Genomic DNA, 22,582 nt, shown 5'->3' with positions numbered 1-22,582 from the left:
GTGAATACAGAATTGTCCCAGAGTTCCTTTGCATCTTGTTCGATTGTCAAGCCTGCCTTTCAGCATCTCAGGTCCTCATCTTCCCTGGAAGGTTCCCCTGAGTATTGCAGCACAGTGCTCCTTCATTTTTAAAGCACCGGTCCTCTGCATCCCATCCAGCGTTATGACTGCTTTCCCTCGACTGGAAAAAATAGCCTCATTATTGCTCTGTCTCCCTGAAGGTCTTTTCCTGGTACCCACCCACTGCCACCCTTCCCCCCCACCCCCCCCCCCCCACACACACCCCCCCACCCCCCCAACCCCAGCCACTCACCCAGGCACATCTCGCCCAGCAATGCACTGATCCCAGTCATGCTGACATCCCAGCCTTGGCAGGGCAGGTGTCAGTGCCAGTTGGCATACACACTCTTAGACTGCTGACCGTTCCGAGCAATGGGCACCCGACTAAATTTCTCCGCACAGATCCATGCCATTTCTACACTTACCCTTGCTGACAACAGCAGATCATTGAACCTTTTGTGGCACTGAAGCCACCAGCGGTGCACCACGTCGTGCCCACTGATCTGAGTGGCGACCTCTGTCCAGGCCTTCTTGGTCAGGTGGGGAGCCTTCTCTTGCCGTCCCTGGGCATTAAGATATGCCGCCTGTCACTGACCTCCTCGACCAGCACTTCCAGGCACTCATCTGAGAAACAGGGGGCAGAGTGCCCACCCGACTTGCCCTCCCACCTTCCATGACCACCAAATGCTGAGGCCATGACTGCACACCAGGACATTTGTTGAACAGCTTCCAGACAGCTCCTTTCGCCTCCCCCACAACTCCTGGCAGCCTTTGGGGAGCTGCCTCTCCTGTTTTTGATACCCTGCTGAGTCCTCATTGGACCTGGCGCCCGACACGTTCCCACCCCTGCGCACGGAAAACACATCTGGCAGTCGCCTTACCCACTGGGCAGGGCTTAATTGGCCACCCAGCGTAAGACCACATTCACGGCGCGATCTTGGCCAGGAGAGAGTTTTACATCCACGTCCAGTCGGGCAAACTTCAGATGCACCTCGAGGGTAGAATTCAGGCCCATGACTTCTACCCACTTGTATTTTTTTTATTCATTCATGTGAGTGTCACTGGCTGGGCCAGCTTTTATTGCCCATCCCTAATTGCCCTTGAGAAGGTGGTGGTGAGCTGCCTTCTTGAATCGCTGCAGTCCATGTGGTGTAGATACACCCACAGTGCCATTAGGGAGGGAGTTCCAGGATTTTGACCCTCTGGATATAAAAGCATGCAATCCATGACCCTTACCTGATCATTTTCTGTATGTATTTATGACTTTTTAATGATCTATGTATCTACACCCCCAAAATCGCTTTGGGTCTCCATTGTTGCAAACTTTTTACTGTTTTAAGTACAAAATGAATGACCTCACATTTGCCTACATTAAAATCCATTTGCCAGTTTTGCACATTCACTTAAACTATTAAAACCTGTTTGTAGTTTTACACTTCTACCTACACTGTTTATAATGTCACCTATCTTTGTATCATTGAGAAATCTGGATATGTGGCTTTGTATCCCATCCATGACAGTATCAGTAGGAGTGAACACTGCACAGTCCTTGTGGAGGTGAAGTCCTGCCTTCATGTTGTGGATACCCTCTGTCATGTGTGGCACTGCCACCATGCTAAATGTGATAGATTTTGAACAGGTGTGGCAACTCAAGACTGGGCGTCCATGAGGGACTGTGGGCCATCAGCAGCAGATTGTAGTACTCAACTACAATCTGTAACTTCATGTCCAGGCATATGCTCCAGTCTAACATTACCTCCAAGCCAGGGATCAATCCTGGTTCAATGAAGAGTGCAGGCCATCCTCATGCACTCATGCCAGGAACAGCACCAGGCATACAAAAAAAAATGAGGTGTCAACCTGGTGAAGCTACAACACAGGACTACTTGTGTGCCAAACAGTGTAAGTAGCAACCAATAGACAGCTTGGCTAAGGACGTGGCACATTCTGGAGCACAGGTCTACAGTACTATTGCTGGAATATTGTCAGGGCCCATAGCCTTTGCAGTATCCAATGCCTTCAGCTGTATCCTGTTATCAAGTGGAGTGAATTGAATTGGCTGAAGAGTGGCAGCTGTGATGCTGGGAACCTTCAGAGGTTCAATGGATCAGATTTAAGCTCTGCAGTCCTGCCACATTCAGTCATGAATGGTGGTGAACAATTAAACAACTCACTGGAGGAGGAGGCTTCACAAATATTCCCATCCTCAATGATGGAGGAACCCAGCACATCAGTGCAAAAGATAAGGCTGAAGCACTTGCTACAATCTTCAACCAGAAGTGCCAAGTGGGTGATCCATCTTGGCCTCCTCTGAAGGTTCCCAGCATCACAGGTGCCACTCTTCAGCCAATTCAATTCACTCCGCTTGATACCAGGAAACAGCTGAAGGCATTGGATACTGCAAAGGCTATGGGCCCTGACAATATTCCAGCAATAATACTGTAGACCTGTGCTCCAGAATTTGCCACGTCCTTAGCCAAGCTTTTCAGTACAGCTACAACACTGGCAATAACCCAGCAATGTGGAAAATTGCCCAGGTATGTCCTTTACACAAAAAGCAGGACAACCCAGCCAATTACCACCCCATCAGCCTACCCTCGATCATCAGTAAAGTGATGCAAGGAATCATCAACAGTGCTATCAAGCGGTGCTTGCTTAGCAATAACCTGCTCATTGACACTCAGCTTAGGATCACTCAGCTTCTCTCATTACAGCCTTGGTTCAAACATGGACAAAAGAGCTGAACTCCTGAGGTGAGGTGAGACTGACTGCCTTTACATCAAGGCAGCGTTTGACTGAATGTGGCATCAAGGAGCCCTAGCAAAACTGGAGTCAATGAGAATCGGGGGAAAACTCTGCACTGGTTGGAATCATACCTAGCACAAAGGAAGATGGTTGTGGTTGCTGGAGGTCAATCATCTCAGCTCTAGGACATCACTGTAGGAGTTCCTCAGGGTAGCATCCTTAGCCCAACCATCTTCAGCTGCTTCATCATTGACCTTCCTTCCATCATAAGGTCAGAAGTGGGGATGTTTGCTGATTGTTCAGCACCATTCACAACTCCTCAGATACTGAAGCAGTTCATGTCCAAATTCTGCAAGACCTGAACAATACCCAGGCTTGGGCTGACAAGTGGCAAGTAACATTCGCATTACACAAGTGCCAGTTTCAACAAGAGAGAATCTAAACATTGCCCCTTGACATTCAATGACTACCATCGCTGAATCCCGCACAATCACCATCCTGGGGGTTACTATTGACCAGACACTGAACTGGACTAGCCATATAAATATTGTGGCTCCAAGAGCAGGTCAGAGACTGGGAATCCTGCGGTGAGTAACTCACCTCCTGACTCCCCAAAACTTGTCTATCATTTACAGGGCACAGTCAGGAGTGTGATGGAATACTCTCCACTCATCTGGATGAGTGCAGCTTCAACAACACTCAAGAAGCTTGACACAATCCAAGACAAGGTAGCCTGCTTGATTGGCACCCCTTCTATATTCATTCCCTCCACCACTGACGAATAGTGGCAGCAGTGTGTACCATCTACTAGATGCATTGCAGAAATCACCAATGCTCCTTGGGCAGCACCTTCCAAACCCATGACCACTACCATCTAGAAGGACAAGGGCAGCAGATGGATGGGAACACACCACATGGAAGTTCCTCTTCAAATCACTCACCATCCTGACTTGGAAATATATTGCTATTCCTTCACTGTCACTAGGTCAAAATCCTGGAACTCCCTCCCTAACAGCATTGTGGGTGTATCTACACCACAGGTACTGCAGCAGTTAAAGAAGGCAGCTCACCACCACCTTCTTGAGGGCTATGAGGGATGGACAATAAATGCTGCCCTAACCAGTGACGCCCACATTGCGTAAATGAATAAAAAAAATCTAAGTCATCAATAAATGCAGTGAATAGTTGAGGCCCCAGCACCGATCCTTGTAGGATACTACTAATTACATCTTGCCCATTAGAGTAGCTGTCCATTATTCCTACTCTCTGTCTCCTATCACTTGAAGAATTTCCTCACCAGATCAATAATTTGTTTTCAATTCTGAGTTTCAGCTTTAGCTAATAGGCTCGTATGAGGGTCTATGTCCATTTAAATAACATCCATAGATATTCCCCTGTCCACGACTTCTGCTAAAGATTCAAATAAGTTCACCAGGTACAACCTACCTTATACAAATCCATGCTGGGTCTCTCCATTCAGCTGAAACTTTAAGGTTATCCATCACTCCATCCTTTATTATATAGCCTGGTAATTTCCTGGTAACAGGTATTAGGCTAACCAGTCTATAATTCTGTGTTTTTCCTTTCTCACCTTTCTTGAATAGCGAAGTAACAAAGTTTCCCAAACTAAAGGAATGGTTCCAAAATCAAGAGATCTCTGGAAATTTGTAATTGGGGCATCCACAATGTTCTCACTCATTTTCTCTGAAGCCCTGAGATAGGAACATCTGGTTCTGGGGATTTGTCGCTCTTTGTTGTCAATATTTTTTTTCAGTACTGTTATTTTGCTTAAATTAATTCACAAGATTCCCAAACCTGATTCAATATTAGTTCCTTTGGGATTTCTGGCCTGCTGACCATTTGTTTCTCCTAACTCGGTGTGGCTCTGTATCCCAGTGCAGCTGGCCTTGGAGCTAGGCTACTTTTAATGTGGACCATTGCGATCCCATGATTCTGCCACAATTCAGCCTCTTCCCCTTTTATGTGTTGGGTTCCATTACCCCGCTGACCCTGGTATATGGTGCTAAATGTCTCTATCCAGTTCTAAACTTACTACTTGGTGAAGAACTGCCAGTGTTCTGCTGTCTTGCATTCTCTAGATCTTGACCTTTGTCCGTTTGTCCCTCTCTCTATCTCTTACTTTCAGTTCCTTTCCTTCTCTAGAGTTAATTTGTTGCTCAGTTCTGCTCTCACCTGTTGCTCTTCCCTTCCTTTCTCTCTCTTGGTTTCTGTCTAGCACTTGCTCTTGGTCCTCCAATAATTCCCAAATGTTTAAAAACGAATGCTGACCCCACCTAATCACTGCTTCCTGATTCACGACCACTCCTATTTTACTCTTTTTAACCTTGGTGCTATGAATGGATTTGGGTTTTTGGCCTTTCACCTAGGTTTCTCAATTTAAAAACTGTGTTTTTCAAGGTCTCCCTCAGTTGCATAAACTCGGTTTATATTCCATTGAATATAGAAGATTCAGAGGTAATTTGATCAAGTTAATTAAAATATTAAAAAGTTTCAGTAGGGTAGATATAGAAAACTTATTTTCTTTAAAAGTGGAATCAAGTACAAGGGGTCAAAACCTTAAAATGACAGCTGGGCCATTTGGGAATGAAATCAGGAAGCACTTTTTTTCACACAAAGGGTAGTGAGAATTTGGAACTTTGGGCTGGATTTTCACTCCCAAGGTGGGTAGTTCAAGTTAGGAAATTTCCCCAATCAGCGTACCTGGCTTGGGAAAAAGTGCCCTGAATGGTGTGATTTTCACTCCAGGGGACGAGTGCAGGATGGAGTTGAGCCCACCGTCCCTGGACTCAGATCGGAGGGAGACATAGGAGTGCCAAGGCAGGCTGTTTTAAAAGTTCTCTTGTACTTGTTCCTGGTTGTTCTGTTAAACATTAGGCCTCTAGCCCTCACCCCTCACACTCTCTCATCTCTTCCCCACCCACTCCATGCCCATACATGCTAACTCATGCCAGCCCAGAATTCCATCCAGCCCCAATGGCTTCTCATACTCTCCGTGCCAACACATACCTTCCCACCTACCCCCAGTAGTCTCAGATACCCTCCATGCAAACCCATTTCCCCAACCACCCCCAATGGCTCCTCAGATCCAAATGCTAATCCATGTAGGGGGAGATGGTGGGGTAATGGTAATGTCACTGGACTAGTAACCCAGGTGAATTCTCTGGTGACATGGGTTCAAATTCCACCATGGCAGCTGGCGAAATTTGAATTCAGAAATGAATCTGATATTGAAAAACTATTCTCAGTAAAGATGACCGTGAAACCAACATCGATTGCCGTAAAAGCCATCTGGTTCACTAACGTCCTTTATGGAAGGAAATCTGCCATTGTTGCCTGGTCTGGATTACATGTGTCTTCAGCCCCACAGCAATTTGGCTGGCTCTTAACTGGCCTCCAAAATGACTGAGCAAGCCACCAAGTTCTAGGGCAATTAGGGATCAACAACAAATGCTGGCCTCGTCAGTAATGCCCACATTCCATGAAAGAATAAAGAAGTAAAATGTCCCATCCTTCTCCTTGGCCCTGTGCCACTTAGTGCCAACTCATGCCAACCAATGCCTCTCAAATACCACCCTTTACCCTCACACCCTTAATGTAAACTCATCCAATTTCCACCATAGGCAGATCTCAGGAGCCATGCTGAGATGAAATAAAATTCCAAATATCCCTTACACAGTTAACTATATAAAAAGACCCCCATTCATGAAAGCCCATTTAGTACACCTAAATCCCTTAAAGTACTTAATTCCTCATAAAACAATATTTGGTTGCCAAATACATCTAATTCTTTAATAACCTCTTTGATCTGCCAATCAAACTGTGAATTTACAACCTTCCACTGGAATGATAAGTTGTTGAAAGCAAACACACATTAATAATTCTATAATGATAGCACTTAAGGTTGTGTCAACAAACAGCTATTGAAACTGCTAGGATAGTTTCTTTCAACTCTCGCAGACACAGGCAGGCAGTTTTATTTTCAATTTTGAAAGGCCTGGTCATTTAAATAACTTGACAACATGATAGTCCTGCATAGTTTATCCATCCATCAAGAGCATTTATAACCTCTCTAAAGATTCATAACTCCCGCACTGCAGGGAATTATGAAAATTGGGGTCTGTTTGAACTCCACACTGACTTCAAATGGTCCTGCTGAGTTCAGGCTTCCCAAAAATGGGACTGACATCCCAACCTCATTTCCGTCCCCCACCCTCGGCAAAAATAGGATATGTCGGAAATGGGGGCAGGACTTTCAGATCTGGGTCTTGCCTGTCATTTTTGAAGGTTCCCTGGAGTTTCCATGACTCTGAAAATCAGTGGTTTCTGGGAGCAAGAATAGATTTGAAGACTGAGATTAATTGTTTTTTATAAGGTAGGGAAATCAAGGGAATTAAAGCAGATAAATGGAGCAGAGGTGCAGATCAGTCAGTATTTTATCGAAAGATGGAACAGGTTCGAGGAGCTGGAAGGACTCTACTTCCCATTGTCCTACATTATGTGCTTGATAATGCTGTGTTACGTGTTTTATTAGTTTCCAGTGAATTGTTCATCTCTGATTCGCCCTTTCTCTGCAGCAATAATGATGCCACAGAGCAATGTGTCTCAGATGGCATCTGTGCACCAGACTTCCCAATATCCAAGATCTCATTTCTCCCAGCCTGAAAGTCGGATTGACTCCTCCCAACTAGCAGCTCAGCAGCAGACGTTCATCAACCAGCAGGCACTCCTTTTGGTGAGTGTATAGGTCACACTTAGACCTACCTACTGACAGTTATACAATGTGAAATGTGTTGGATCGATGGCTGAATGAATCAAGGGATGCATGAACAAGGAACTGTTATACAGACTGGTAGATCTATGCACAGCAAATCTATTTGAAATAGGAGCCACATTGCTTGTTCCTTGCCATTGTGAGTAAAGGTAGTCCTCGGTGTAGCACTGAGCCTGTCAGACTTGTACAAGACGAAGAACATAAAAAATAGGCCACATAGCCCCTGAGGCTACTCCACCATTCAATAATATCATGGTTCAATTCCTCTTTCCCGCCTGATCCCCATATCCCTTGATTCCCATAGTATCCAAAACTTTATTGATCTCAAGCCTGAATGTACTCAGTGCCTGAGCATCCACAGCCTTCTGGAGTAGAGAATTACACAGATTCACAACCTTTGATTGAAGAAAATTCTCTTCATCTCAGTCCAAAATGGTTGACCCCCTATGAGACTATGACCATTACCCCCATTCTACGCTCTGCAGCCAGGTGAAACAGCTTTTACCCTGTCAAGCCCTCTAAGAATGTTATAGCTTTCAAGAGAGATCACCATTCATTTGTCTAAATTCCAGAGAATATAGGCTCAAGATACACAATTCCAGGAATCAATCTAGCGATAATTTTAATCAACTCTATTCACAGAATCACACTGTGCAGAAGAGGCCCTTCGGCCCATCGAGTCTGCACCGACACATGAGAAACACCTGACCTACCTACCTAATCCCATTTACCAGCACTTGGCCCATAGCCTTGAATGTTATGACATGCCAAGTGCTCATCCAGGTACTTTTTAAAGGATGTGAGGCAACCTGCCTCCACCACCCTCCCAGGCAGCGCATTCCAGACCATCACCACTCTCTGGGTAAAAAAGATTTTCGTCACATCCCCCCTAAACCTCCTACCCTCACCTTGAATTTGTGTCCCCTCGTGACTAAGGGGACTTCAACTAAGGGGAACAGCTGCTCCCTGTCCACCCTGTCCATGCCTCTCATAATCTTGTATACCTCGATCAGGTCTCCCTCTTTTCTGCTCCAATGAAAACAACCCGAGTCTATCCAACCTCTCTTCATAACTTAAATGTTTCATCCCAGGCAACATCCTGGTGAATCTCCTCTGCACTCTCTCCAGTGCAATCACATCCTTCCTATAATGTGACGACCAGAACTGCACATAGTATTCCAGCTGTGGCCTCACCAAAGTTCTATACAACTCCAACTGGACCTCTCTACTTTTGTAATCTATGCCTCGATTGATAAAGGCAAGTGTCCCATATTACTTTTTCACCACCCTACTAACATGCTCCTCTGCCTTCAGAGATCTATGGACACACACGCCAAGGTCTCTTTGTTCCTCAGAACTTCCTAGTGTCATGCCATTCATTGAATGCTTCCTTGTCAAATACACTCAACCTCACTGTTAAACACCCAGCCAATCTTTGTGTCATCCAACAACTACAGCCATCCTCCTTTGTGCTAGATATGCCTCCAATGAACGGGGAGTATTCCCCCTGAGTCCTATTGATTTCAGTTTTGCTAGAGCTCCTTGATGCCACACTCAGTCAAATGCAGCCTTGATGTCAAGGGCAGTCACTCTCACCTCACCTCGGGAGTTCAGCTCTTTTGTCCATGTTTGAATGAAGGCCGTAATGAGGTCAGGAGCTGAGTTGCCCTGGCAGAACCCAAACTGGACGTCAGTGAGCAGTTATTGCTAAGCAAGTGCTATTTAATAGCCCTATTGATGGCCCCTTTCATTACTTTACTGATGATGGAGAGTGGACTGATGGGGTGGTAATTGGCCGGGTTGGATTTTGCTTTTTATATACTGGACATACCTGGGCAATTTTCCACAAAGCCAAGTAGATGCCAGTGTTTTACCTGTACTGGGACAGCTTGACTAGTGGCATGGCAAGTTCTGGAGCACAAGTATTCAGTACTATTGCCAGAATATTGTCAGGGCACATAGCCTTTACAGTATCCAGTGCCTTCAGCTGTTTCTTGATATCACGTGGAGTGAATCGAATTAGCTGAAGACTGTGATGCTGGGTTTTCCAGAGGAGGCAGAGATGGATCATCCACTTGGCACTTCTGGCTGAAGGTTGTAGCAAATGCTTCAGCCTTATCTTTTTCATTGGTGTGCTGGGCTCCTCCATCATTGAAAATGGGAATGTTTGTAGAGCCTCCTCCTCCAGTGGGTTGTTTAATTGTCCACCACCATTCACGACTGGATGTGGCAGGTCTGCAGAGCTTAGATCTGTTCCATTGGTTGTGGAATTGCTTATCTCTGTGTATCACTTGCTGCTTATGCTGTCTGGCATGCAGGTAGTCCTGTGTTGTAGCTTCACCAGGTTGACACTTCAATTTTAGGTATGCCTGGTGCTGCTCCTGGCATGCCCTCCTGCACTCTTCAATGAACCAGGGTTGATCCCCTGGCTTGATGGTAATGGTGGAATGGGGGATATCCCAGACCATGAGGTTACAGATTGTGTTTGAGTACAATTCTGCTGCTGCTGATGGCCCACAGCACCTAATGGATGCCCAGTCTTGAGTTGCTACATCTGTTTGAAATCTATCCAATTTAGCACGATGATAGTGCCACACTACACGATGGAGGATATCCTCAGTGTGAAGGTTAGACTTCGTCTCCACAACGACTGTGCGGTGGTCACTGCTACCGATACTGTCATGGACAGATGCATCTGCAGCAGGTTGGTGAGGATGAGGTCATGTATGTTTTTCCCTCTTGTTGGTTCCCTCACCACCTGCTGCAGACCTGATTTAGCAGCAATATCATTTAGGACTCAGCCAGCTCAGTCAGGAGTGGTGCTACCGAGCTACTCTTCGTGATGGCATTGAAGTCCCCCATCCAGAGTACATTCTCCACCCTTGCCACCCTAAGTACTTCCTCCAAGTGGTGTTCAATATGGAGGCGCACTGATTCATCAGCTGAGGGAGGGCGGTACGTGGTAATCAGCAGGAGGTTTCCTTGCCCCTTTTTGACCTGATGCAATGAAACTTTATGGGCTCCAGAGTCAATGTTGAGGACTCACAGAGCAAGTTCCTCCTGACTGTATACCACTGTGCCGCCACCTCTGCTGGGTCTGTCCTGCCAGTGGGACAGGACATACCCAGGGATGGTGATGGTTGGTCTCTGGTACATTATCTGTAAGGCATGATTCCGTCAGAATGACTATGTCAGGCTGTTGATTAACTGGTCTGTGAGACAGCTCTCCCAATTTTGGCAGCTAGCCACCAGATGTTAGTAAGGAAGACTTTGCAGGGTCGACAGAGATTGGAGTTGTTCTGGTGGCTAGGCCAATGCCAGGTGGTCCGTCCGGTCTCATTCCTTTTCTGTGGCTTTGTAGCAGTTTGATATAACTGAGTGGCTTGCTAGGCCATTTCAGAGAGTAGTTAAGAGTCAACCGCATTGCTGTGGGTCAGGAGTCACATGTAGGCCAGACCAGGTAAGGACGACAGATTTCCTTCCCTAAAGAACATTAGTGAACCAGATGGGCTTTTACAACAATCGACAGATTTTTATTGAATTCAAATTCCACCATCTGTGGTGGTGAGATTTGAATCCAGGTCCGCAGAGCATTACCCTGAGTCTCTGGATTACTAGTCCAGCGGCAATACCACTACTCCATCAACTCCCCTCAAGTAGAGAGAAACAGAGTTAACTTTTCAGGTTAATGACCTATCATCAGAACCCCTCGAAAGAGGAAATCTCTGCTCAAAGCAGAGTTGGGAAAGGGATTTGAACCCTAGACCTACAGATTAAAAGCCTTATGCTCTACTGATGAAGTTATCTGGGCTCCATCCCTAAGCTGTGCTGAGTCAGTTGATGTCAGCCAAGACAGTTATAGGGATGCTACAATTGGCGTTTGTGCTTCTGGGAAAGTGCAGAGAAAATCAGCCAGGATTCCTGTTCCTGTTCATGTGAATGTGTGCACTCAAATACATACGAGGCCATTTGCCCCATCATGCTTGTGCTGATTGAAAGTGTTATCTATTAGCCCCACCCTTCTACAAATTTTTCCCCTTCAATTATTGGTCCAACTACCTTTTGAAAATTATAATTGAATCTGCTTTCATTGCCCTTTCTGGCAGCACACCAGTGCTGAAACCCTTATATAATCCTTTATCACTTGAGCCCTGATCACACTAACTCATCCCTTCACGGCCTCTCAAATCCCATTCTTCACAAATTGCACCTCATGAAGTCTCAGTTGCCTACCTCCAATCCTGCGCTGTCCCATCTCCCTATTGCCTTTGCCCTTACCAACCTTTGCAGGATCCCCAGTCCATAAGGCATGATCTTTGTTTACAAATCCTTCCATAGCCTCATCCCTCCCTCCCCCGTTGATAACACCCTTCAGCCTTATGTTCCTGCACTTGCCCTCTGCTTCTGCGACTCAGGGTTCCTTTGCATCTCCCTCTACTCCTCCATTGGCAGCAGAACCTTCTTTCTGGAACTTTTTCAAAAGGCCCTACCCCCTCCCCTTGCCTTGTTGCCTCTCTCACTGCCCCCAAAAGCCTCCTTAAACTTCACCTCTTTATCTTTCCTTCAGTCACCACTTCTAATTCTTCTCCCACAGCTGCTCAGTGTCCAATTTTATTTTGATTATTTACCTTCATGACGGACTTTAGGATGTTGTATTTATATTAAAATTACTTTGTCAGCATAAGTATTTCATGTGAAGTGTTCTCATGGGTTCTAGCGCATGTCTGACATCATGCTGAACAAAAATCACCTGTTAACAACCAAATATTGTCCAGCTCTATTATTAAGTACAGCTAAAGGTTAGTTTTCTGCTAGGAATCCCTGCAGTGGAGTCATTTATTCATTAATGCTCAGTGTTGAGCAACATTTATCTGATATAAAGTGTTTCCTTTCCCCAGGCCCAGCAAATGACTATTCAGGCCATGTCAATTAGTCAGCAACAACAGCAGGAGCAACAGCAGAAGAAGCAGCAGAAGAGATCTCAGGAGCAACAGGAGGAGCGACAGCCTGTCCCTGAAACTCCAAAAGCCACACTCCCACCAAAAACCAAAACTAAACCCACCCTGCCTGCTCCATCCCAACAACCGAAAAAGGCCAATGTGAAGAAGGAGCCTCTTGTTAACGAAGATCTCCCCCAAAAAGAAGAAGTGCCTCCTCAGGACATGGTATTTATTTTTATCGTGTTATTCTTCCCACCCTTTTGTCTCAGATAGCAGTCCAGCCAGAATTGGATCTCAGCATGACTTGTTCTTTTGCTCGAGGATTTAAGATAACAAGAACTGGGTTTGGATCTGAATCATTCTTGGAACTTGAGAAACAGGTCAGCCAGGCCTAAATATGGCCTCAGTCTATCTTCCTCCATGAGCTGAGGGAGTAGGAGAGTCAATTTTCCTACTTTGTCAAGGAGCTCTTGATGTTAATGGGCCATATTAGTGTGTTACTGAGGTACACCATGCTATTAATTTATTTTTTGTATAAATGAAGTGCATTAGGGTAACAGTGAGGTAAGGCATTGTTTTAGCAAACAGTAGGCAGAATTTCATGAAAATAAGTTGATTCTTTAGTAACCTTTGTTGATTGATGTGTCAGGAAAGAATACATTTATAAAAGACAGTGTCAGCCATGGTAATATATTCAGTGGTAGCACTCTCACCTTTAACTTAGAAGATTATGGGTCAACCCCCCCCACTCCAAAGACTTGAGCACAAAATCTAGGTGCTAACGTTTCAGTGCAGTAACGAGGGAGTGCTTCATTGCCAGAGGCGCTGTCTTTCGGTTAAACAAAATCTCTGTCTGTCTTCTCAGATAGATATAAAATATCCTGTGACACCACAGGAGGTGGTTTTCTGCAGCCCTGGTCAATAATTATGCTGCATCTAACATCGCTAAAACTGATTATTTAGTCATTATCACATTGCTGTTTGTGGGATCTTACCATGTCCAAATTGGGTGCTGTATTTCCTAAATCATGACAGCAGCTGTACTGCAAAAGATTTCATTGGCTGCAAAGTGCTTTGGGATGTCCTGAAGAGATGAAAGGTGTACACAGATGCAAGTTTTTTCTTTCTGAAAAAGCCCAAGACTTGTAAGAGTTAAATTTCTCACCTTTGAGACATAGCTTCATTTTCTTGTTCATCTCTCTGGCTTCAGATTGTCAGAAGAATGGTTATTTTATAATATCAGGTGACTTCTCTCCATAGGATGTCCAGACTGCAGACAATGATATAATTGAGGAGTTGGCCTCGGAGCAAGCTGAATCTTTTCAGCAGAAACGAAATTTCTTCCAGAAGTTGGGTAAGAATTTGAAACACAAGTAGGCCATTCAGCCCATTAAGCCTGTTCTACTGTTCAGTTAAATGATGGCTGATCTAGGTCATAACTGCTTTTATCCAGTTGGTTCCATAACCCTTAATACCTTTACTCAACAAAAATCTACCAATCTTGGTTTTGATTTTTTGAGTTGACCTTGATGCAGGAAAGAGTTCTAGATTTCCATCACCCTAAGAAGTGCTTACTGAAATCACCTCTGAACAGTTTAGCTCAAATTTTAAGGTTATGCCCTCTCGTTCTGGACTCTCCCAACCAGAAGAAATAATTTCTCCCTATATTTTAACCATGTTAAACATCTCAAATTGCTCAACCCTTAATCCTCTACACTCAAGTAAATACAAGCCTGGTCTATGTATGATGTCCTCATAATTTAACCATTTTAGAATCACACCAGCTATCATAGAAATGTTACAGCACAGAAGGAGGCTATTTGGCTCATCATGTCTGCACTGGCTCTCCGAATGAGCAATTCACTTATTGCCATTCTCCCGCCTTCTTCCCATAACCCTGCACATTCTTCCTGTTAAGATAACAGTCTAATTCCCTTCAGAACGATTCAGTTGATCTTGCCTCCACCTCACACTCGGGCAGTGTGAAAAGTTTTTTCCTCATGCCGCTTTGCTTCTTTTACCAATTACTTCAAATCTGGGCCCTCTCATTCTCGATCCTTTCACAAGAGAGAACACTTTTTCTCAATCTGTTCTGTCAATATCCCTCATGATTTTGAATACCACTATCAAATCTCCTCTCAGCCTTCTCCTCAAAGGAAAACAGCCCAAACCTCTCCAATCTATCTTCATAACTGAACCTCCTCACCCCGGAACCATTCTTGTGAATGTTTTCTGTACTCAGTCCAATGCCTTCACATCCTTCCTAAAGTGCAGTGCCCAGAGCTGGGGGCAATGCTCCAGATGTGGGAAAGCTTGTACTCTATTTCCCTATTAATAAAGCCTAGGATACAGTTTGCTTTATTACTCACCCTCCCAACCTCTCCTGCCACCTTCAGTGACTTATACACATGTACACCCAGGTACCTCTGCACCTACACCCCAATAGAATGGTGCCATTTATTTTACATTGTCTCTCCATGTTCTTCCTACCAAACTGAAACACTTCACGTTTCTCCGCATTGAACTTCATCTGCCACCTGTCCACCCATTCCACTAAGATGTCTATGTCCTGTTGAAGTTCTACACTATCCATAGAACCATAGAAAAGTTATAGCACAGAAGGAGGCCATTTGGCCAATTTTGTCCATGCCAGCCCGAGGACACTCAGGTGCCCTTTCTAATCCCACCTTCCTGCACCTGGCCCATAGCCCTGTAGCTTACAGCCCTTAAGGTGCAGATCCAGGTACTTTTTAAAAGAGTTTAGAGTTTCTGCCTCCACCACCAACTTTGGCAGTGAATTCCAGACACCCACTACCCTCTGCATAAAAAAGTTCTTCCTCATGTCCTTCTGCCACTTATCTTGAATCTATGTCCCCTGGTTCTAGAATTCTATACCAAGGGAAACAATTTTATCCTGTCCACTCTATCTATTCCCATCATAATTTTGTACACCTCAATCAAGTCACCTCTCAGCCTTCTTTGTTCTCTGGAAAATAACCCCAACCTATCCAATCTCTCCTCGTAGTTACACTTTTCTAATCCTGGCAACATTCTTGTAAACCTCCTCTGCACTCTCTCCAGAGCTATTTCGTCCTTCCTGTAATGTGGTGAGCAGAACTGCACACAATACTCTAGTTGTGGAACAAAAACAAAAACAGAATTACCTGGAAAAACTCAGCAGGTCTGGCAGCATCGGCGGAGAAGAAAAGAGTTGACGTTTCGAGTCCTCAAGTTGTGGCCTCACCAGTGTTTTATACAATTCAAACATTATATCCTTACTTTTATATTCCATACCTCTGCCAATGAAGGAGAGCATTCCATATGCCTTCTTTACAACCTTGTCTACTTGAACTGCTGCATTAAGGGACCTGTGTATTTGTACGCCAAGATCTCTCACTTCACCTTACCTTCTTAGTATATTCCCATTTATTGAATAATCCCTATAACTGTTTGACCACCTTAAATGTATGACCTCACACTTCTCTATGTTAAAATCCATCTGCCACTTTACCGCCCATGCCACCAACCCATCTATATCGTTTTGGAGATTATGGCTATCCTCTACAATATCCACTACTCGGCCAATCTTTGTGTCATCCGCAAATTTCCCAATCGTGCCCCCCACGTTCACGTCCAAATCGTTAATATATAACACAAACAGCAAGAGTCCCAACACCGAGCCCTGTGGAGCACCACTTGAGACAACTTTCCATTCGCAAGGGCATCCATCGACCATTGCCCTTTGTTTCCTGTTACAAAGCCAACCTTTTATCCAGTTTGCCACATTACCTTGAATCCCATGGGCTTTTACTTTCCTGACCAATCTGCCATGTGGGACCTTGTCAAATGCCTTGCTAAAATCCATGTACACAACATCCACTGCACTACCTTCATCAACCTCCTCAAAGATTTCAATCAAATTTGTGAGGGAAGACCTTCCTTTAACAAATCCATGCTGACCATCCCTGACTAGTCCATGCCTTTCCACATGACAGTTAATCCTATCTCTCAGGATTGATTCTACTAATTTGCTCACCACCGATGTAAGACTAACTGGCCTATAATTGTTTGGCATTTCCTTTGATCCCTTTTTAAACAATGGAACTACGTTTGTATTTCTTCAGTCCTCCGGTACCTCCCCTGTATCTAGTGGAGATGGAAAATCATCCTCAGAGCATCTGTTATCTCCTCTCTGACTCCCTTAAGCAGCTCGGAAACAATCCATCTGGCCCTGGTGACTTAACAACTTTCAAGGATTTCAACCCTTCGAGTACTTCCTCTCTCTTTATGACTACCACTTCCAATATCTCGCAGGGTTCCTCCTGGACTATTATATCTACATCCTCCCTTTCCTTTGTAACCACAGAGACAAAATATTCATTCAAAACCCTTCCCATAGCCTCTGCATCTACACACAAGTTTCCATCTTCATCTTTGATAGGTCCCAATTTTTCCTTAACTAACCTTTCAGCATTAATGTATTGGTAAAACATCTTTGGGTTATCTTTAACTTTACTTGCTAATCTTTTTTCATGCCCTCTCTTTGATTTCCTTATTTCCTTTTTTACTTCATCCCTGCACTTCCTATATTCGTCTAGGCTATCTGCAGTGCTTAGTTCTTTGTGCCTTTCGTACGCTTTCTTTTTCTGTTTGATCTTCCCCTGTATTCCTCTAGACAACCAGGGGGGTCTAGATTTGGCAGTACCACTCTTATTTTTGTAGGGGACATGTCTACTTTGTACAATTAGGATCTCGCTTTTTAGTGCTTCCCACTGGTTTTCCACTGTTTTATCCTCCAGAGTGCTGTCCAGTCCACCTCAGCCAAGTCGCTTCTCATTTCTGTAAAATTTGCCTTCCCCCAGTTCAAGACTTTTACTCCTGCTTTATCTCTGTCCTTTTCCATGGTAATGCTAAATCTAACTGAATTGTGATCACTGTCCCCGATATGGTTGCCAATTGTCACTTCACCCACTTGCCCTTCTTCGTTCCCCAAGACTAGGTCTAGAATTGCATCTCCTCTCGTTGGGTTTGCCACTAATTGGTTGAAAAAATTTTCCTGGACACACTGCATGAATTTTTCTCCCTCAGTGCCCCTTATTTTGTTTGAATCCCAGTTGATATTAGGATAGCTGAAGTCTCCTACTATTATTGCCTTCTTGTTCTTACAAGCAGAAATTTGCCTACATATTTGTTCTTCTATCCCCGTTTTACTATTTGGGGGTCTGTAGTATACTCCCAGTAGTGTGACAGCCCCTTTTTTATTTCTAAGCTCAATCCATAAAGCCTTGTTTGTTGACCCATTTAGTATATCATCCCTTCTCACAACTGGAATTGATTCTTTAACCATTAGTGCTACCCCCACCTCCTTTTTTATCTCCTACTCTATCGTGTGTGGAGACTCTATAACCAGGGATATTAAGCTGCCAATTTTGTCCCTCCTTTAGCCAGGTCTCCATTATAGCAATGACATCCTGCTGCCATGTGTCTACCTGTGCCCTTAACTCATCCACTTTGTTTGTAATACTCCTTGCATTGAAATATATACAGTTTTAACCCAGTCAATTTCCCTTGCTGGACACTTTTTAAACTTTGCTTCTCCTGTAACTCCATGTCTATCACAATGTCCCTAGCTAATGTTCTACCTCCATTTTTCTGATCTGAATCTGACCTATCTGATCCTCCTCCTGGGATCCCATTCCACTGCCACACTAGTTTAAATACTCCCCAACAGAACTAGCAAAAGCCCCCGCAAGGACACTGGTCCAAGCTCTGCCTGGGTGCAGCCCGTCCGGTTTGTACAGGTCCCACCTTCCCCAGAACCGGTCCCAGTGCCTCAACAATCTGAATCCCTCCCGACTACACCATCTCTCCAGCCACGTGTTCATTTGGTCTATCCTTTTATTCCTGCTCTCGCTAGCACGTGGAACTGGGAGTAATCCTAAGATTACTACATTTGAGGTCTTGCATTTTAATTTATCCCCTAACTTCCTGAACTGAGCTTGCAGGTCCTCATCCCCTAGTTTACCTATGTTGTTGGTACCAATGTGTACCACAACCACTGGCTGTTTACCTTCCCTCCCCAGAATGTCTTGCAGCTGCTCCGTGACATCCTGGACCCTGGCACCAGGGAGGCAACATACCATCCTTGATTCATGTTTGCGGCCACAGAAGCGTTTGTCTGTGCCCCTAACTATTGAATCCCCTATCACTTTAGCCCTGCCACTTGTTTTCCTCCCCCCTCTCTGAGCAGCAGAGCCACCCACGGTGCTGTGAACCTGGCTGTTGCTGCTTTCCCCTGAGAGGCCCTCCCCCCCAACAGTATCCAAAGCGGTATATCTGTTAGAGAGGGGGATGACCACAGGGAACTCCTGCACTACCTTCCTGAGTCTTTTACTGTTCTTGATGGTCACCCATTCCCTTTCTGCCTGTGTAATCTTCACCTGCGGTGTGACCACCTTGCTAAACAAGCTATCCACAACTTGCTCAGCATCACGGATGCTCCACAATGAGTCCACCCGCGGCTCCAGCTCCAAAATCCGGTTAGCTAGAAGCTGCATTTGGACACACCTTCCGCACACATGGTCACCAGGGACGCTGGAAGTGTCCCTCGTTTCCCGCATCCTGCAGGAGGAGAATATCACAGGTCTGAGTTCTCCTGCCATGACGTCCCTCTCAATTAAGCTAGTTACTCCCTTAAAAAATACGCTAGCTCGGGGCCTTATTTATGTTAGCTAGGAACCTTGTTTCTTGACTAATTATACTTCTACAGTACTATATTTTTTTTAGCTCCTACCCCAGTATTAAGCAATGAATTACTTTAATAGACTGAAAAAAACCTCACCAGGATTTACTCACAAATCAGCTGCTTTTTTAAAAAATCCACTTTCAGAAGAGTGTCCCTCACAGGTCTGGTACACTCCTGAAGGTACTGCCTCTCCCTCTTTCTTTTTTTAGTTTGAGGAGGAGGGAGGGATGGAAACAATACAGCAATGTAATGTTTGGGGCTATCCTCCTCACACTTCATAATGCTTCCAAGTTTTGTATCATGCACAAACTTTGAAATTGTGCCCTGTGCACCAAGATCTATGTCATTAATATATATCAGGAAAAGTAAAGTTCCCAACACTGACCACTGAGGAACTCCACTACAAACCTTCCTTCAAGTCAAACAACATCCATTAATCACTATCTGTTTCCTGTCACTCAACCAATTCTGTATCCATGTTGCTACTGACCTTTTACCGGCACTTAATCAAATGCCTTTCAGAAGTCCATGTACACCACATCAACAGCATTACCCTCATCAACTCTCTGTTACTTCTTCAAAAAAACTCCAGCACATTAGTTAAACACAATTTTCCTTTAAGAAATCCATGCTGGCTTTCTTTCAATTAACCCGCGTTTTTCAATGTGACTATTAATTTTGTCCTGAATTATTGTTTCTGGAAGTTTCCCCACCAAAGTTAAACTGACTGGTCTGTAGTTGCTGGGATTATCCTTACAAAATTTTTTGAATGTTTGTAATTCCCTTGCCCTCTGCACCACCCCCAGATCTAAGCAAAACTGAAAAGTTATGGCCAGTGCCTCTGCAATTTCCATTCTCACCTCCCTCAGTATCCTTGGATGCATCTCATCTGGTCCTGGTGCCTTATTCATCTTAAGTTACAGACATCCTATCCAATTCCTCCTTACAAATTTTAAACCCTTCTTGTATCTGAATTGCCTCCTCTTTCACCATGGCCTGGGTAGCATCTTCTTCCTTGGTAAAAACAGATGCAAAGTATTAATTTAATACCTCCACCATGCCCTCTGCCTCCATGTATTAATCCCATTTTTGGTTTCTAATAAGCCCTACTCCTCCATTTACCTCTCTTTTACTATTTATACGCCTTTGGAAGACTTTGGGATTCCTGTTATGTTGGTTGCCAGTCTCTTTTCATACTCCCTCTTTGCTGCTCTTATTTGCTTTATCACCTCCCCAAGAAGCTTCCTTATTCAGCCTGGTTCTTAATTGTATTTTCTACCTGACACCTGTCATAAGCACACTTTTTCTCCTTTATCTCAATATCTATCTCTTTTATCATCCAGAGAGCTCTGGATTTATTTGCCCTACCTTTCCCTTTCAAATGAATATACCTTAACTATGCCTGAAATATCTCTTTTTTGAAGGAAGCCCATTATTCAGCTTTCATTTTTCCTGCTTCCAGTTGACTCCAATTTATTCAGCTCACATCCGTTCTTACCCTATTGAAGCTGGCTTTTCCCCAGTTACTTATTCTTACTCTGGGTTGTTCATTGTCCTTTTCCATAGTCATCTTAAACCTTATGGCCAGAATCTTACGCGGGCGGGTGCTTGCCCAACCCAAACACGTGTGAAATTGTGCAAAATTACATCAGATATGTGTCCCAACGTCATCGTGCACACAAGCAATATTGAGGTCGGCGGGCGCATGCCAGAGTCGGGCCGCACCTGCTGACAATTAAAGGGCCAATTAAGGCATTTAAAACCCTATTGTCTACAATTTTACGCTGCCCACATGATTTCAACTCATTGCACGGGCAAAACGGGCAGGTCGGCAGCCCAATTTTAATGAAACCTCATCCAAGGGCAGGATAAAGTGTCCAGGGTGAAATATAGTAAAAATATATAGATATCTGGGGACTGATGTTTTTTGAGTCCTGCTGTCAGGTGCTTGAATATGCTGCATAGACACGGTTTGCTGCAATTTTTTCTTCTCATTTAATCTGAACAGGTCTGCAGCTCCCTGACGCAGCTCCGCAGCAGCTGTCTGCCTTAAGGGAGCTCGGTAGAAGCGTGCACCCGCATCTTCACTTCTGTCAGCGCCCACCCTCTTCCTGCCACCCCCCACCTACCCGGCAGCTCCAAGGCTTGATCAGCAGGCGTTTCACTTTGGCTGGCCGTTAATTGGGCAGCCAGCATGAAATTGCGTTCAGGGGCTGGTCACAGGCATGTTTCGCGTCTCCTTCCGGGCCCACCGACTTGGCGCATACACCAAGCGTGAAATTCAGGCTTATGTTGCAATGATCACTATCCCTTAAATGTTCTCTTACTGACACTTGATCCACTTGGCCCACCTCATTCCCAAGAACCAGGTCTAGCAATGCCTCCTTTCTCACTGGACTGAAAACATACTGCTGTAGAAAATTCTTCTGAACACACTGTGGAACTCTTGCATCTCTCTGTCTTTGCACTACCACTATCCCAGTCTATATTAGGATAATTAAAGTCCCCCATTATAATTATCCTATAATTTTCCCTGCAAATTTGTTCCTCTGCATCCTTCCCACTAGTTGGTGGCTTATGGACTACACCGATCAATGTACTTGCACCTTTTTTGCTCCATAGCTCTTGCCAAATCGATTCTGGCCTTGAATCCTCTGGGACACCCTCTTTGTCCAGCACTGCAATGGTCTCTTCAATCAATATAGTTACCCACCCCCCCACCTTCCATTCCTATATTTTCTGAACACCTTGGCCTTTCATTCTTGAGGCAGGTAGAGGGAGTCGGGAAAATTGAGAACTTGGCTCGCCTGCCTGGGGAGAAAGTGCCCGCAAAGGAGAGATCTTGCTGGGGGCTGGTCGCAGGCGGGAGTTGGGCCAGCTGACCCGGGAAGAAGTATGGAGGCAGCCATGGGCTGCCGGATGTGGATGCGGGTTGTTTAAAAGACCCGCCTCAGTGCCATGGGACTTTGTCCCATTGGAAAAAAAAACACAAAAGCCCTCCAGCCCTCAGCCTTTACATACCCTTCATCCTCAAAACATTCCCCATGCCCCATCTATGCTATCTCATGCCCCCCACCCACCTCCTATGATCGCTCATGTTTCCACTGGGGCACAGGTGTTGTCATAATAGCTGTATGGGCTCTCAGCCAAGCCTACATAATGAAGAAACATTGATTGACATCTCGTGCTCTCTGACCACTGCTGTCAATTTTAAAATACCTATTTACACAAATTAAGTGGTTTAAAGGGTTGTGGCTTGTGGCTTTTAAAGCTCAAAGGGCCTGGATAATTGACACTTAT

Source organism: Carcharodon carcharias, chromosome 22, assembly GCF_017639515.1.
Source record: "Carcharodon carcharias isolate sCarCar2 chromosome 22, sCarCar2.pri, whole genome shotgun sequence".
NCBI classification, from domain to species: Eukaryota; Metazoa; Chordata; class Chondrichthyes; order Lamniformes; family Lamnidae; genus Carcharodon; species Carcharodon carcharias.
This window is presented reverse-complemented; position numbering follows the sequence as displayed.